Source organism: Symsagittifera roscoffensis, chromosome 3 (assembly GCF_963678635.1).
Source record: "Symsagittifera roscoffensis chromosome 3, txSymRosc1.1, whole genome shotgun sequence".
NCBI lineage: Eukaryota > Metazoa > Xenacoelomorpha > Acoela > Convolutidae > Symsagittifera > Symsagittifera roscoffensis.
Window position 1 is genome coordinate 51,199,189 of NC_087064.1, and position 16,733 is coordinate 51,215,921.

Genomic DNA, 16,733 nt, shown 5'->3' on the forward strand with positions numbered 1-16,733 from the left:
ATGGGTCCCATGAATAAAAGGCCTCTGCAAGATGTGAGGATGCATCACAGTGAACAAACTAGATAGGAAAGACCAGGGATATTTTTGACAAGTACAGCACCAACGGGGCAACATGTAAAGATGATTAAACAAGTGCGAGCGCCTCCAGCTCATGTGGAAGAAAAAGCCTATCCGAAAAAAGTAACTCTAGAAGCTGAAAGATATGATGAATTGATTTTCCGAATATACGAGGCCATCTTCGCCGCGTGCGACAAAGCAAAGATGAGGAAGGCAAAGATATTAGTGATTGCAAACTCGGTCTTCGTGTATACATCTAAGTTCCTGTTCTGGCCCGATGTAGTAATGTTGACGGGAACCGACATGGATTGGATGCAATCCATATCATTGGCAATCGGGGTTCAACGACAAACCGAAATGAATACGATCACAATCGTGTTCGTCGGCATTGATGATTACCTGCATAGTAGAAGTCTCCTGAGCAGACTCAGTGAGCTAGCGACGGCGGAAGATGCTTTTTGGCCAGCAATTAAAGACATTCTGGAGTCCATGGGCGAGCTCTTGGACGTGGTAAAGGAAGGCGGGTTCCAGAAGATAACGCCAAAGCCAGTATTCGTGTTATCCCCGGGGTATGCACAAATCCCGGTCGGACTTAAATTTGTGGATGCAATGATAGCGTCACTCTCAGAAGAGAGATTTGATGTGATCATACCTGCCCCAAACCGCGGAGTGAAGGCGAAGAATCTGAGGCCAGTTGGGTTTGGAATTGCCTGCAGTCTGGTCGGATATCTCAAACGCTATGAGAGGATTCAAAGACCATTCGCTACACATGCTAGTGTTGGATGAAGTGTTGGGATTGAAACTGTCAAAATTCAGCAGACAGCTCAAAATGAAACCAGGAATCGACGATGATCATCAAGTGATAGTGAGAATGTCTAACAATCTGTGGTTCAGAGGAATGGAGTTCGATGGCCCAACAGGCAGAACGCCAAAGAAACAAAAGTTCACCTAGAAGCTATGCTTTTGCGAATGAAACCGGAGGCAAACAAGGGACTGCACTTGACTCCTCGAATAACAGTATTGTACATAGACGCTTTTGAGCCGGGCTCAACGTTGAAAACGAAGATCCATGCTTACCTAGTAAGAGAAATGAATTTGGCGGAAAATGAGGGAGAGAAGTCAGTGGAGTTCATAGACTGGATGAGCCAGATAACACTCGAAGCTTTTTGGACGCAGAATGTGAGAGCAGAAGAAGGTTTCCAGAGGACATATAGCATGTTGGAAGGGTTGGGAGCGGGAGGGGCCGCCTCCTTCCTGGCAAAAATTTACCCAGTACTCTCCCACTATCTAATACAGAAATTCCTTAAGGCCATCACGGGACTTTCTATCGTAGTGATCCTGGGACTGTTCGGGACGTTTGGAGCAAAAAATTTCATAAAAGTACCAGCAGTGCTGCTCACTGAAGGAATACAAAGTCTCCGACTGGATGGACTCCTGACATTAATTGCGATCACGCATGGAAAGTTGGTAGGGTTGATAAAATTAACCCGCTATCCCGAGCAGATGAAGGAAAACGTGAGAAATTTTGATAAGAAAGAACCAACAGGAACTCTCGCGTATGAACATAAACAGCCTCTCATTGCTGAATAAAGAAGTGATTCGGATGCTGGGTGGATTGTTAGAAAGAGAAGTGTCTAGAGATGACCCTGAATGGGCAGCAACTAGGGCATTGCTGACAGTCAGTGAGAAGGTACGAATAAAACCATCACGACGCCAGCACAAAAAAAACGAAAGGGATTGTATGACAGGGGTTTAGCAACTAGTATCCTCGTATCCTCAAGTATCCTCAACCAGTATCCTCAAAGCATTTTGATGAAAACATCATACAAGAAAAAGAACAGGAGACCGGGAGGACTGACTGCACTCTTACTGGAGCCACCCTAGAAAAGGAAATATTCATCCAATGTGATGAAAGTACCCTTCGCAATTTCAGACCATCGGCCATGAATCACAGAAAGTGAAGCGTCATAGGACAGCTGACCCCAAGAAGAGTACAACCGATTGACAGTATTGGACGCCGTCACGATTGACAAACCCGCCGGAGGATACGAGGAAATGATGGAGTACAGGAACTCCGCTAGAGGACACCTGATCACTCTAGAAAATAAAAGCGCCATGGAAGGTTACTTGGAAGAAATGATACAGGGCACGACGATGAAGCAAATGGCGTTTGTAACGCTAGTTTCCTCAGAAATGCAGGCGGAAACTGTGGATCAATTGGTGAGCTTACCTTGGAGAGCAGTAGTACTACGTCACTTTGAAAAAGAGATGCAAACTACTCAGAAGATACATGCTCTGATAGCAAGTTCGTACGTCAGAACTGAGTTGCAACTCAGATGATTTGCTTGACGGATGACGGGAAGACGATAAAAGAGCATGACTCGGAAGGAAAGAAGAGGTCAAAAAAAGAGAAGGCGCTCTCGATGACGAGTCTAAGAGACCAAATGCTCTGTGAAGGAGCGGCAGTAGCGTGTGCGAAACAAAAAGACGCTCTCTGTTTCGTCCAGTTCATGTTGGATCAAATGTCCGTGCCAGCAATGAACACTTCTGCGAAAATGCTAAGAAAAGTCAGTGATTTAGCAAAGACCTTGCTCTTACAAGCGCTATTAGACTTTCATCAAAGCAAGCCAATGCGGTGAACATAAAAAAAACCTGTAGAATTAGAACCCTTGAAGAAGATCGATGAAATCCGAAGATTCTCAAGCAACGAGCTTAGGCTCACAAAAGAATCAATGGGGACACTGCTGAAGTCCAGTGATTACTGTGGACCGATCAGAAATTGTCATACCTTATGTGTCTGGAACTGTTGGAATGGCATACAATCCTTTCATCAATGAGGACATATGTGATTGTTACTTCGATTACGAACAAGCTGTGTTGCTCAGACTCTGTTCATCAAGAACTTCAAAGATAAGAAGCATTGCCAGTCAGCAAGTCAAATTAGTTTTTTTATTGGAAGAAAAGGCGACTGCACCTTCCATACCAAAATCTGATAACCCAGTGAAATTTTGATTGGGTTTCTCAGATGAGTTACTGAGGACGAGCCTGATGGTGGTGTGCGAGTTAATGAAACCATCATGGTGCCCGGGTCCAAATGCTGATTCTATAATACGAGCGACGCATGATGTGCAAAGAGAATTAAACACAGATTGCAAATTGCAGAACCTCAACATCATCTTCAACTTGATAACAACAGCCTCTAGGAGCAACCGGGAGAATAAAGGGGGACCGGAAGACTGGTTCAAACCTGGAAGCTGTCTCGCAAAAGTCTGTGAACTAGAAAGTTATGTGTGGGGGTCTCGAATGCGTGAAGGAGAAAATCGACAAGAAGCAACGACTAAAGAACAGTTGGAGGAACTTGATTGTCTAAAAGCTTAGATCTTCTTAAGACAATGTGCAAAATCTTGAATATCCCGATGAAACGAAAGAAAATATGGCCAGAAGACAACTGATGCCATGGTTCAGAACCAACGAGACTGCATGGTTGTACGAGTATACCAAAAAGCATATGTTGAAGCAGAGCAGAATGTACAGTTCGTATCAGATGGTCATAGGGTCAGAAGCGTTCAAACGAGCTTTTGTGACGAATCGGAATGCAGTGACCACCGCAGTGAAGCGAACATTGTAAACGGATGATTGTGATGGGAGAGAAAGAGAAGAAATGTTGAAGGAAGATCTGGAAGCGAATGTGACGTTGTGCCTCCACAATAGTTTCTGCAGAAATAGGGAAACCAATATGGACCCTCCACTTTGTAGCAAACAAAGGGTAGAAGAGCAGAGGTATTGGAGGACTGCCTCCAAAAGCGTCAGAATGGCCACCGATGTGTTGCAAGACAATGAAACCGAGAGTGCGGAGTCGATGTCACAGGAGGAGGAGAGGGCGTAAAACAAAAAGCTGAACGACAAGATGCAAAAAGGAGAACTTCTAAACCACGAAAATCAAAAAAAGGAAAAAACGAAGGAGTAACAAAGAAAAGAAATTAAAACTCAAATGAGAAACCAAGCATCTGAGCTTGAAATTGAAACTGAATGAAAGAGTTATTTTAGTTGTTTTTGAGTTTAAAATTTGATGCATTTATAAGTTTGCATTGTGCTTTTAGTTAGTATTATAAGAGACACTTGCTTTTTATTTAGGGAGGCTTGAGTGGACAGCATATTAAAACATTCCGACCTGCATGATTTTTTTTATTGAGTTAAGATGATTTTTCACTTTGTGGTGACATGAAAGACTTGAGTTATCTTTTGAAGAGGGTAATTCATTGTTTCCTTCCTTCTAGGCGCCGAGTTTCTTAATTTTAATAATCAGGACCAATAACAACTAAATTTCCGAAGAGAGGAAGTAGGATAACTTTAGTTAGTTGTGAGGCAGGACTGTCCTTCGTCAAAACACCTTTTTTAACCTAGGAGAAGAAATTTTAAATCGAGATAATGGCACTGAAAGTCAGAAAAGTTATTTTATCTTAAGTCATACCCTCAGGGAGCAGATTGATTAAAAATGTTGGAAGACTATAGCGATGTAGTATGATGCCAATAGTAGCTTGCAGTGAGTCGATATGATGCAGATAAAGGTTTTTTTTCATGCATTTTTTTTGTGACACTGTACCATTTTAATGAACTTCACTAGGTTCAATGAGGACATTGAGCGGGCTGTCCGGGGCTTATGTGACATTCGACCAGAGTGGCGACCGAAATGCATGGCAACAACGAAATTTTGTGGTGACATTTGAGTGGGAAGATTGTCTGTTTGAAAGGAATAACGGTGTTTTCTAATCAATCACACGAGCTAGGTAGGGTCAATTTGCAATGACGAAGTAATTTTTAAAAACTGGTTTGAAATTAAAGACACGTCACGACCTTGTTTTGCAGTTTATGAAAAAAAGCGAGTACCAGAACAACAATTTTTGCGCAAGTAGCTCAGGCTCATTCCACGACGTATGATCCCCAAATGAACGGCTTAGTGTAAAAGAATCGGACTATGGTGTCGATGTTGAGGGTGTATTGTTCCCGATATATGACTGATTGGGATAGATGTCTGCCGCAAGTGATGGGAGCTTATAACAAATCGCAGAATTCCACAACAGGAATTAGTCTGCACATGATGTTGACTGGACATGAAAAATTTTCGCATTTGATTTTTTTTAAACACAGTATGAAGGAAAGAAAACATTGCCAGACGTCTATGTAAGGGATTTAACCAGACGTCAGCAAGAGCTGAACGATTTATGTAGGCGCAGTACGCAACAAGCTCAGGCGACGCAGAGGAAAAGCTCTGACAAGAAGGCAGCTGGTGCTAAAGCTTACTCGGTAGGACACTACGTTTGGTTTTTCAGAACTTGATACCACCGAAAGGAACGAAGAAGCTCTTGAAGAAGTGGATGGGTTCGTTCATTATAGCGGAAGTGCATCAAGAGGGACGTTTATACAGACTGAGTACCTGCCGAGCTGCGCACTTTGAAAGTATTAAACCGCATAACCAATCCACAGAAGACTGGTGCATACCTTAAAGCATGGATGAGGGTGATTACCTGATGATGGAACGTGCTTGCGAAGTCGATGAGAAAAGTACCAGGGAAAAAAACAATGGTATTGAGGTGTTGAAAGAAGGAAGAAGTCCGCCACTGGACCTGGATCCTAATGAAATAATTGAGACGGACGAGGAAACCGGACCCTATGCGCAAGAGGACGGGGAAAACCCCGAGCAGATAGAGGTTACCAAGAACACTGAACCGTTTCTTCCCTTTTCAATGCTTCAAGACAAAAAGAAAAGACAAGAACCGCAAAGAAATGAAATCCTCGTGAAGACGACTTCGTAGTGGACAGGATAGACCTGAAAAAGATAAGTGAAGACCTCGTGGGTCTAGATGAGATACCCGTGTCACAGAATACAGACATTGTCGATGATCAAGACAATGAATGGATCGATGATCGATCGAAACCTGAAGTGGAACTTGACGACGAGCAGCAGAAGTCGTACGAACAAGAACTAACAAACCTGCGCGTCTTGGAGTGATTGAACGAAATGACATCAGATCCAAGGGAAACTAGTGTCACGATTCAGGACGAGGGCGACAGAAAAGCAGCACGTGGACCCTGAAAAATGGGCTCCGTCCCTAATGAGACTAAGAGACTTCTTAGTGGAGAGGGGAGTGAAAGAACTCTCGCTTCCGGTGTACGATCGAAACCGAGTACGACTGCATCCTCGGGAGCTGTATGCGCTGATACATGCGATCTTTTCGGATACCTATATTGAAGTATTCATACATAAGAAACATTATTTGAAAATAGGTTGAGTGTAGGTCGAGTGTAGGATGTGTGTTGTGTTGATGTGTTAAGTTGTTAGGATCTTGGGTTTGAAAAAGTTAGTGACCACGAATACTCAAACAATTACTTTAAGAATAGATCCAAAGTTTGGACTGTCCATTTTAGATCAAATTTCAAGGATTTAGAACTGAATTGATTTTCAAAGATCAAAATCTTCTTATCTGACTGTTTTTAAACCTGTTTTAATTTGAATTTGGAATAATGTTGAGAGATGTGATAGTCGTGATATTATTTCTAGATCCGGGTTGATCAATTTAATTTTTGAACTTCAACCTTGTGAAATCAACTTATCGAATTCATTAATCAACATGGTCAGTTTTGACAAATTGACGGTTTTGGCCGAGGCGTACGTAGGGCCAGTCATAGACGAGCTACTGGAGATTATAGGCTGCTGGGGGAGGAGGGAGATTGTGCTCAGGATGATCCGGAGGTGGCCATTTTAACGGCTGCTCTGACCAACATCCTTGCAAGCAAGGAGTGCTGGATCGCCCGAGTCTGCGTGTTATGCGATGGAGAAATGGATCTCTCTCGGTAAGCGACTTGGCGCACGAATCCGGTGTGGGTACCACACGGACGTACCAACCTGGAGAGATGCCTCTCCCAGCCAGGCCTAGGCCCGGTCTGAGGAGTAGACATCAAGCTTTCCATCAGGAAATGAGTCTAGCTCTTAGTTGAAAGTTGCGGTGCCTGACAAGAGACTCAGAGTGGTAGAAGAAATGCAGACAAACGAAACAATGGAACATCTGAACGAAACGAAAGACGAACTGGAGCGAGTTAGAAAAACCTTGCTCAGAACTGAAGAAGATAGAGATATGTGGAGGAGATTGTTTGAGGATTGCAACAAGAAACATGGAGAGGAGATAGAACGCGTGAGGCAGGAAAATAAGGAGCGAACGGATCGACTACGATTGGCGTCATTGGAACGATCATTACCCGCAGGGAGTGTTCCTCGTGGGCAGTCCCCGGTGGAGCTTCTGAAGCTTCGCGAACTAAAACAGGCGACAAATTTGCAAATCCAAACAGCACCCAATAGAGTAACGATATTTGATCCAAGTGACACCCTGGCTGATCCAGTAGGGGAAAGAACCATGCAGCAGCTGGTGGAAGCCGCAGGCAGACTTGTGGCCAGCAGAGGTGTGCCAAGTTTCGGGATGACTGCACCCAATGGAACAATCCATGATACCGGCAGAGTAGAGCTCTCCTCAGAAGTAGTGAAGAAAACAGGAGCTGCTACCGTTACTAGATTAGCAAAAAATCTCAAAAACCTCCGACATCAAGATAACGAGTTGCCAATGAAAAAAGTATCGCATGTATTTGACATACAGAAGAATAATCAATTTAAAAACAGCTTCACAGGAGTCCCAGATACGGACCTGCGAGCAGGTTTCAATCAATCAACCTAGATTCCAGCAGTGAACACGCAGCAACCACCCCTTGGAACGTCGCATCTGATATTGGGCGATAGTTTGGTGAGAAATTTAGAAAAATTGAGAACCTTATGGATCACAATGGTGATGGCAGTTGAATGTGTCACAGTAGCCCAGGTGTATCGGATGGTGGAGTTGATGAACCCAGGCAGAATAGTGCGCATAATGATTTTAATAGGCGCAAAAAATGTGCCCAGAAGCTCGGACTCAGAAGAAGCCCAATGGTTGGCAATGCTGGTGGGCTTGTCTACCACAGTGTGGCAAAGTTGCGGTTCGCGGTTCTGATTGTTGGCACCATATCGAAGAGCACAAGAACGCAGTCATCCACAGGTAGAAGGCACAATGAAAAATTCGTGAGGTGGAACAACTTAGTGCGTAATCTGGCAAGTCGCAATGCTGGTCGAATGATCTTGATTGACTTGGAGCATGAGCTGAGGGCTCTGGATCAGAGCAGATTCACCACCAGGCCAGGTTGAAATACATTTCGATAGTATAGAAGGACAAGGCTGGATGAATGTGTCTTCCACGAGCGACTAGATGAGTTGGAAGTTGAACTATTTGACACTGGAGCACTCAGAATGGAAGAAGCGACGAACTTATCGGCGATTTCGACCTTTGTGCCTTCTAATCTGGAGACACGCTTGGGATCAGTCCCAGCCGTGCTACAAGTAATGAAAAGCTCGAGTAAGCAAAAACAGAGGTCAGACGTGCTGAATCGACTGGGTGAAGCACCAGTAAGGAGAACCATCCATCCCCGACGAAGATTGGGACCAGTCAATCAAACGACGGATGTCACCTCAGGCACCTCGAGATCTGAAACGACGTTGAGTACAAGCAGGGAAGAGCGATATCAAGATAGAAGTTTTCTGATGTGGTCAAGCCCGATACCGTCCCCCTGGCATGTCTACAAGCAAGATTTAATGAAGAGGAACTTTCAAACATTAAGATTTGCAGCTGATGCGATGAGAATGCTGAATGGCGCGAGACTATCACTAAATGGACTGTACTCGATTGTTGCAGTGGACTGGTTATTAGCAGCAGGTATCAACTTCAGCTCTACAAGTTTGCTGTCCTTGAGGGGCTGCCCTTAGACAACACCATGGGTCCCATGAATAAAAGGCCTCTGCAAGATGTGAGGATGCATCACAGTGAACAAACTAGATAGGAAAGACCAGGGAGATTTTTGACAAGTACAGCACCAACGGGGCAACATGTAAAGATGATTAAACAAGTGCGAGCGCCTCCAGCTCATGTGAAAGAAAAAGCCTATCCGAAAAAAGTAACTCTAGAAGCTGAAAGATATGATGAATTGAACTTCCGAATATACGAGGCCATCTTCGCCGCGTGCGACAAAGCAAAGACGACGAAGGCAAAGATATTAGTGATTGCGACCTCGGTCTTCGTGCATACCTCTAGGTTCCTGTTCTGGCCCGATGTAGTAATGTTGACGGGAACCGACATGGATTGGATGCAATCCATATCATTGGCAATCGGGGTTCAACGACAAACCGAAATGAATCCGATCACAATCGTGTTCGCCGGCATTGATGATTACCTGCATTGTAGAAGTCTCCTGAGCAGACTCAGTGAGCTAGCGACGGCGGAAGATGCTTTTTGGCCAGCAATTAAAGACATTCTGGAGTCCATGGGCGAGCTCTTGGACGTGGTAAAGGAAGGCGGGTTCCAGAAGATAACGCCAAAGCCAGTATTCGTGTTATCCCCGGGGTATGCACAAATCCCGGTCGGACTTAAATTTGTGGATGCAATGATAGCGTCACTCTCAGAAGAGAGATTTGATGTGATCATACCTGCCCCAAACCGCGGAGTGAAGGCGAAGAATCTGAGGCCAGTTGGGTTTGGAATTGCCTGCAGTCTGGTCGGATATCTCAAACGCTATGAGAGGATTCAAAGACCATTCGCTACACCTGCTAGTGTTGAATGAAGTGTTGGGATTGAAACTGTCAAAATTCAGCAGACAGCTCAAAATGAAACCAGGAATCGACGATGATCATCAAGTGATAGTGAGAATGTCTAACGATCTGTGGTTCAGAGGAATGGAGTTCGATAGCCCAACAGGCAGAACGCCAAAGAAACGAAAGTTCACTTAGAAGCTATGCTTTTGCGAATGAAACCGGAGGCAAACCAGTGGCTGCACTTGACTCCTCGAATAAGAGTATTGTAAATGGACGTTTTTGAGCCGGGCTCAACGATGAGAACGAAGATCCATGCTTACCTAGTAAGAGAAATGAATTTGGCGGAAAATGAAGGAGAGAAATCAGTGGAGTTCATAGACTGGATGAGCCAGATAACACTCGAAGCTTTTTGGACGCAGAATGTGAGAGCAGAAGAAGGTTTCGAGAGGACATATAGCATGTTGGAAGGGTTGGGAGCGGGAAGGACCGCCTCCTTCCTGGCAAAAATTTACCCAGTACTCTCCCACTATCTAATACAGAAATTTCTTAAGGCCATCACGGGACTTTCTATCGTAGTGATCCTGGGACTGTTCGGGACGTTTGGAGCAGAAAATTTCATAAAAGGACCAGCAGTGCTGCTCACTGAAGGAATACAAAGTCTCCGACTGGATGGAATCCTGACATTAATTGCGATCACGCATGGAAAGTTGGTAGGATTGATAAAATTAATCCGCTATCCCGAGCAGATGAAGGAAAACGTGAGAGATTTTGATAAGAAAGAACCAACAGGAACTCTCGCGTATGAACATAAACAGCCTCTCATTGCTGAATAAAGAAGTGATTCGGATGCTGGGTGTATTGTTAGAAAGAGAAGTGTCTAGAGATGACCCTGAATGGGCAGCAGCTAGGGCATTGCTGACAGTCAGTGAGAAGGTACAAATAAAACCATCGCGACGCCAGCACAAAAAAAAACGAAAGGGATTGTATGACAGGGGTTTAGCAACTAGTATCCTCGTATCCTCAAGTATCCTCAACCAGTATCCTCAAAGCATTTTGATGAAAACATCATACAAGAAAAAGAACAGGAGACCGGGAGGACTGACTGCACTCTTACTGGAGCCACCCTAGAAAAGGAAATATTCATCCAATGTGATGAAAGTACCCTTCGCAATTTCAGACCATCGGCCATGAATCACAGAAAGTGAAGCGTCATAGGACAGCTGACCCCAAGAAGAGTACAACCGATTGACAGTATTGGACGCCGTCACGATTGACAAACCCGCCGGTGGATACGAGGAAATGATGGAGTACAGGAACTCCGCTAGAGGACACCTGATCACTCTAGAAAATAAAAGCGCCATGGAAGGTTACTTGGAAGAAATGATACAGGGCACGACGATGAAGCAAATGGCGTTTGTAACGCTAGTTTCCTCAGAAATGCAGGCGGAAACTGTGGATCAATTGGTGAGCTTACCTTGGAGAGCAGTAGTACTAAGTCACTTTGAAAAAGAGATGCAAACTACTCAGAAGATACATGCTCTGATAGCAATTTCATACGTCAGAACTGAGTTGCAACTCAGATGATTTGCTTGACGGATGACGGGAAGACGATAAAAGAGCATGACTCGGAAGGAAAGAAGAGGTCAAAAAAAGAGAAGGCGCTCTCGATGACGAGTCTAAGAGACCAAATGATCTGTGAAGGAGCGGCAGTAGCGTGTGCGAAACAAAAAGTCGCTCTCTGTTTCGTCCGGTTCATGTTGGATCAAATGTCCGTGCCAGCAATGAACACTTCTGCGAAAATGCTAAGAAAAGTCAGTGATTTAGCAAAGACCTTGCTCTTACAAGCGCTATTAGACTTTCATCAAAGCAAGCCAATGCGGTGAACATAAAAAAACCTGTAGAATTAGAACCCTTGAAGAAGATCGATGAAATCCGTAGATTCTCAAGCAACGAGCTTAGGCTCACGAAAGAATCAATGGGGACACTGCTGAAGTCCAGTGATTACTGTGGACCGATCAGAAATTGTCATACCTTATGTGTCTGGAACTGTTGGAATGGCATACAATCCTTTCATCAATGAGGACATATGTGATTGTTACTTCGATTACGAACAAGCTGTGTTGCTCAGACTCTGTTCATCAAGAACTTCAAAGATAAGAAGCATTGCCAGTCAGCAAGTCAAATTAGTTTTTTTATTGGAAGAAAAGGCGACTGCACCTTCCATACCAAAATCTGATAACCCAGTGAAATTTTGATTGGGTTTCTCAGATGAGTTACTGAGGACGAGCCTGATGGTGGTGTGCGAGTTAATGAAACCATCATGGTGCCCGGGTCCAAATGCTGATTCTATAATACGAGCGACGCATGATGTGCAAAGAGAATTAAACACAGATTGCAAATTGCAGAACCTCAACATCATCTTCAACTTGATAACAACAGCCTCTAGGAGCAACCGGGAGAATAAAGGGGGACCGGAAGACTGGTTCAAACCTGGAAGCTGTCTCGCAAAAGTCTGTGAACTAGAAAGTTATGTGTGGGGGTCTCGAATGCGTGAAGGAGAAAATCGACAAGAAGCAACGACTAAAGAACAGTTGGAGGAACTTGATTGTCTAAAAGCTTAGATCTTCTTAAGACAATGTGCAAAATCTTGAATATCCCGATGAAACGAAAAAAAATATGGCCAGTAGACAACTGATGCCATGGTTCAGAACCAACATGACTACATGGTTGTACTATTATGCCAAAAAGCATATGTTGAAGCAGAGCAGAATCTACAGTTCGTATCAGATGGTCATAGGGTCAGAAGCGCTCAAACGAGCTTTTGTGACGAATCGGAATGCAGTGACCACCGCAGTGAAGAGAACATTGTAAACGGATGATTGTGACGGGAGAGAAAGAGAAGAAATGTTGAAGGAAGATCTGGAAGCGAATGTGACGTTGTGCCTCCACAACAGTTTCTGCAGAAATAGGGAAACCAATATGGACCCTCCACTTTGTAGCAAACAAAGGGTAGAAGAGCAGAGGTATTGGAGGACTGCCTCCAAAAGCGTCAGAATGGCTACCGATGTGTTGCAAGACAATGAAACCGAGAGTGCGGAGTCGATGTTACAGGAGGAAGAGAGGGTGTAAAAACAAAAAGCTGAATGACAAGATGCAAAAAGGAGAAAAACTAGAGGAATTTAGAAGTCTTCGAACTTCTAAACCACGAAAATCAAAAAAAGGAAAAAACGAAGGAGTAACAAAGGAAAGAAATTAAACTCAGAATTGTTTTTGTGCGAGAAAAATTCATATGAGAAACCAAGCATCTGATCTTGAAATTGAAACTGAATGAAAGAGTTATTTCAGTTGTTTTTGAGTTTAAAATTTGATGCATTTATAAATTTGCATTGTGCTTTTAGTTAGTATTATTAGAGACACTTGCTTTTTTTAGGGAGACTTGAGTGGACAGTATATTAAAACATTCCAGCCTGCATGAATTTTTAAATTGATTTAAGATGACTTTTCACTTTGTGGTGACATGAAAGACTTGAGTTATCTCTTGAAGAGGGTAATTCATTGTTTCTTTCCTTCTAGTCGCCGAGTTGCTTAATTTTAATAATCAGGACCAATAACAACTAAATTTCCGAAGAAAGTAAGTAGGATAATTTTAGTTAGTTGTGAGGCAGGATTGTCCTTCGTCAAAACACCTTTTTTAACCTAGGAGAAGAAATTTTAAATCGAGATAATTGCAATGAAAGTCAGAAAAGTTATTTTATCTTAAGTCATACCCTCAGGGAGCAGATTGATTAAAAATGTTAGAAGGCTATAGCGATGTAGTATGATGCCAATAGTAGCTTGCAGTGAGTCGATATGATGCAGATAAAGGTTTTTTTTCATGCGTTTTTTTTTGTGACACTGTACCATTTTAATGAATTTCACAAGGTTCAATGAGGACATTGAGCGGGCTGTCCGGGGCTTGTGTGACATTCGACCAGAGTGGCGACCGAAATGCATGGCAATAACGAAATTTTGTGGTGACCATTGAGTGGGAAGATTGTCTGTTTGAAAGGAATAACGGTGTTTTCTAATCAATCACACGAGCTAGGTAGGGTCAATTTGCAATGACGAAGTAATTTTTAAAAACTGGTTCGAAATTAAAGACACGTCACGACCTTGTTTTGCAGTTTATGAAAAAAAGCGAGTATCAGAACAACAATTTTTGCTTACAAAAAACAACAACGGTTCTCGACAGTGAAGAATAGACGTGAAGAAGATTGAAATTACAATTGATACTATCCAAATTGTAATGATTGTTCAGCTAAAATTGTTACGGAGCAGTTCCCGAGAATTCGATAGGGTATTGGGAGGATTCAACTACCCTTCTTAGACTGTAACAAGACCGCTCTTCGACAATGGATATGATGAACCCAAAACCTATGGGTCGATTTATCCATTTCTATCGTGTTCACTCTATCCGGATCAATTTGGAACCAACCCGACGCCTCTGGGTCGATCTGTTGTATGTCTACAATATTAATTCTATCCAGACCATTTTGAGACCAACCCGACGTCTCTGGTTCGATTTGTCGCATTTGTACCATATTATTTCTATCCGGATCAATTTGGGACCAACCCGACGCCTCTGAGCTGATTTGTCGCATTTTTATCATATTCACACTGTCCGGATCATTTTGGGACCGACCCGATGCCTCTTGTGGATTTATCGCATTTCTATCATATTCACTCTATCCTGATCAATTTGAACCAGCCCGACATCTCTGGGTCGATCTGTTTTATTTCTACCATATTCACTCTATCCGGATAAATTTAAGACTAACCCGACGACTCTGGGTCGATTTTATGCTTTTCTACCATATTCACTTTTTCCGGATCAATTTGGAACCAACCCGACGCCTCTGGGTCGATCTGTCGCATTTCTTCCATATTCACTCTATCCGGATCAATTTGTGACCAACCCGTCACCTCTGGGGCGATTTGTCGCATTTCTACCATATTCAGTTTATCCGGATCAATTTGGAATCCAACCGACGCCTCTGGGTCGATTTGTCGCATTTCTAACATATTCTTTCTATCAGGATCAATTTGGGACCAACCCGACCCCTCTGGGTCGATTTGTCACATTTCTAACATATTCTCTCTATCGGTATCAATTTGGGACCAACGCGACGCCTCTGGGTCGATTTGTCGCAATTCTATCAAATTCTCTCTATCCGGATAAATGTGGGACCAACTCGACGCCTCTGGGCCGATTTATCGCATTTCTGTCATATTAATTCTATCCGGATCAATTTGGGACCAACCCGACGCCTCTGGGTCGATTTGTCGCATTTATACCATTTGGGCCCACCCAGACGTCTCTGGGTCGAAATGTGACAGCTTCTTTTCTCGTACTTGAAGAATTACTTTTTTGTTTTGTACATATATTTTCTTTTAAGTCTTTTGATACTTTTCATGTTTTTATAATTGTATTATTGTCTTTTTAGAAGACTTGAAGTTACACTTCTTCTTTGACCGGATCCGATAATCCGGAAGGGTCATGGTAAGAGACTGAATCTGGTTTTCGAACAATTTTTATCTTCTTGAACTCAATTTAATTAACATCTAATTCTATTTCCGGATGAGAGAAGCTAGGAGTTGAGGGAAAGGGTTGATCCATCTCCGATGGATATGATGTATTTTATCTACTGAACAAAAACAATAGAATTATGATAACAAGTTGTAGCCCTGTTACTAGGAGTGACCTTTTGGTCTTGGTATACTGATGTAACAGTCGCCTACTTAAGTCATATATGAGGTTAAAGAAAAATAGGCCCTTTAACCATTGGCACAAGAGTCAGGGACACTATCTCTTGCATTTTTCTACCTCAAGCGGTCGGAGCATGGTTACAGCTTAGAGGCCACTACGAAACCCCCCCCCACACTCCAGAAAATAAAGACGCCCTCATACTCAGGTCTCAAAATACCTGAAATACGCGAACGCCGTTAAAAACAGGGTCGGAACTTTATGCAAAGTTACTTTTCATTAGACAGTGGACCTTTGATCTATTTCAGCATTTCAGATGGATCAACCTAAAATCTCTCCCTAACTTAACATAACATTATAAAACACACTGAAGAAAATTAAATTAGGTACTCACATACCGAAACGACCTCTAGAATTGAGTAACTAAACTGAAAAGCAACTCTAGAATTGATTGAAAATTGAGTTTAACTCGAGAAGGTTGTAATGAATAAGTTTAAGCTCAAGAAATAATTTTTGGGTCCGGACCATTGGGCAACTTCGGTTGTCCACCTTTCCACCGAAGGTTCACTCTGGTCCACTCGAGTTTACTGACCCTCCACTCGCTATTACTTTCTGTCTCATGCCAAGAATAGGACAGCTCTACTTTCGTTCGAATTATTTATTTATTAGAAATTGCGAATAGCAATTTCCCGCTGCTATTTTTGACTACTTTCCAGCAATTGTAGTTCGAATCTTCTTATCTTATTTTTCTGATAGTTTCAGTTGTCGCGAGAAACTTGAGCATGACATGCTCAATTCGAATTTTTGAAAAATTGCACTTCATCACAAAATCAAGACTTAACGTTTTTCTCAAGGTCAAACTTCCAAATATGACCGACTGGCACATGAGACCCAGCCATGAGCTCACTATTTTTGCATGTAACTAAGTTAATTTGCGCGATCTGGCCGATAGCCTTAATAGTAACGATATTTTCGGCCCGATTTTATTGGACCACACATTGAACTGGCTTTGGTAGAGATGGTTTAAAGCATGTGAAGCTGTGTTTATACGCCAGCCAGTCGTTTTTGGACCTAGCTTTATTTTCCGTCGGTATCTACTTCCGGGCGAATGCTACATTGCCGAAATCAGGTAGCGTCTTTTATTGATTGGTTGCAGGCATGGTCTTTGTGCCTTTTCATTCCTACCTTCGGTTAACTGTCGTTTTTTAGAATGTTCCTCTCGTGACCGGAATCTAGGAAAATTGATTTTTCGCACGTCCGTTCTTTGGACTG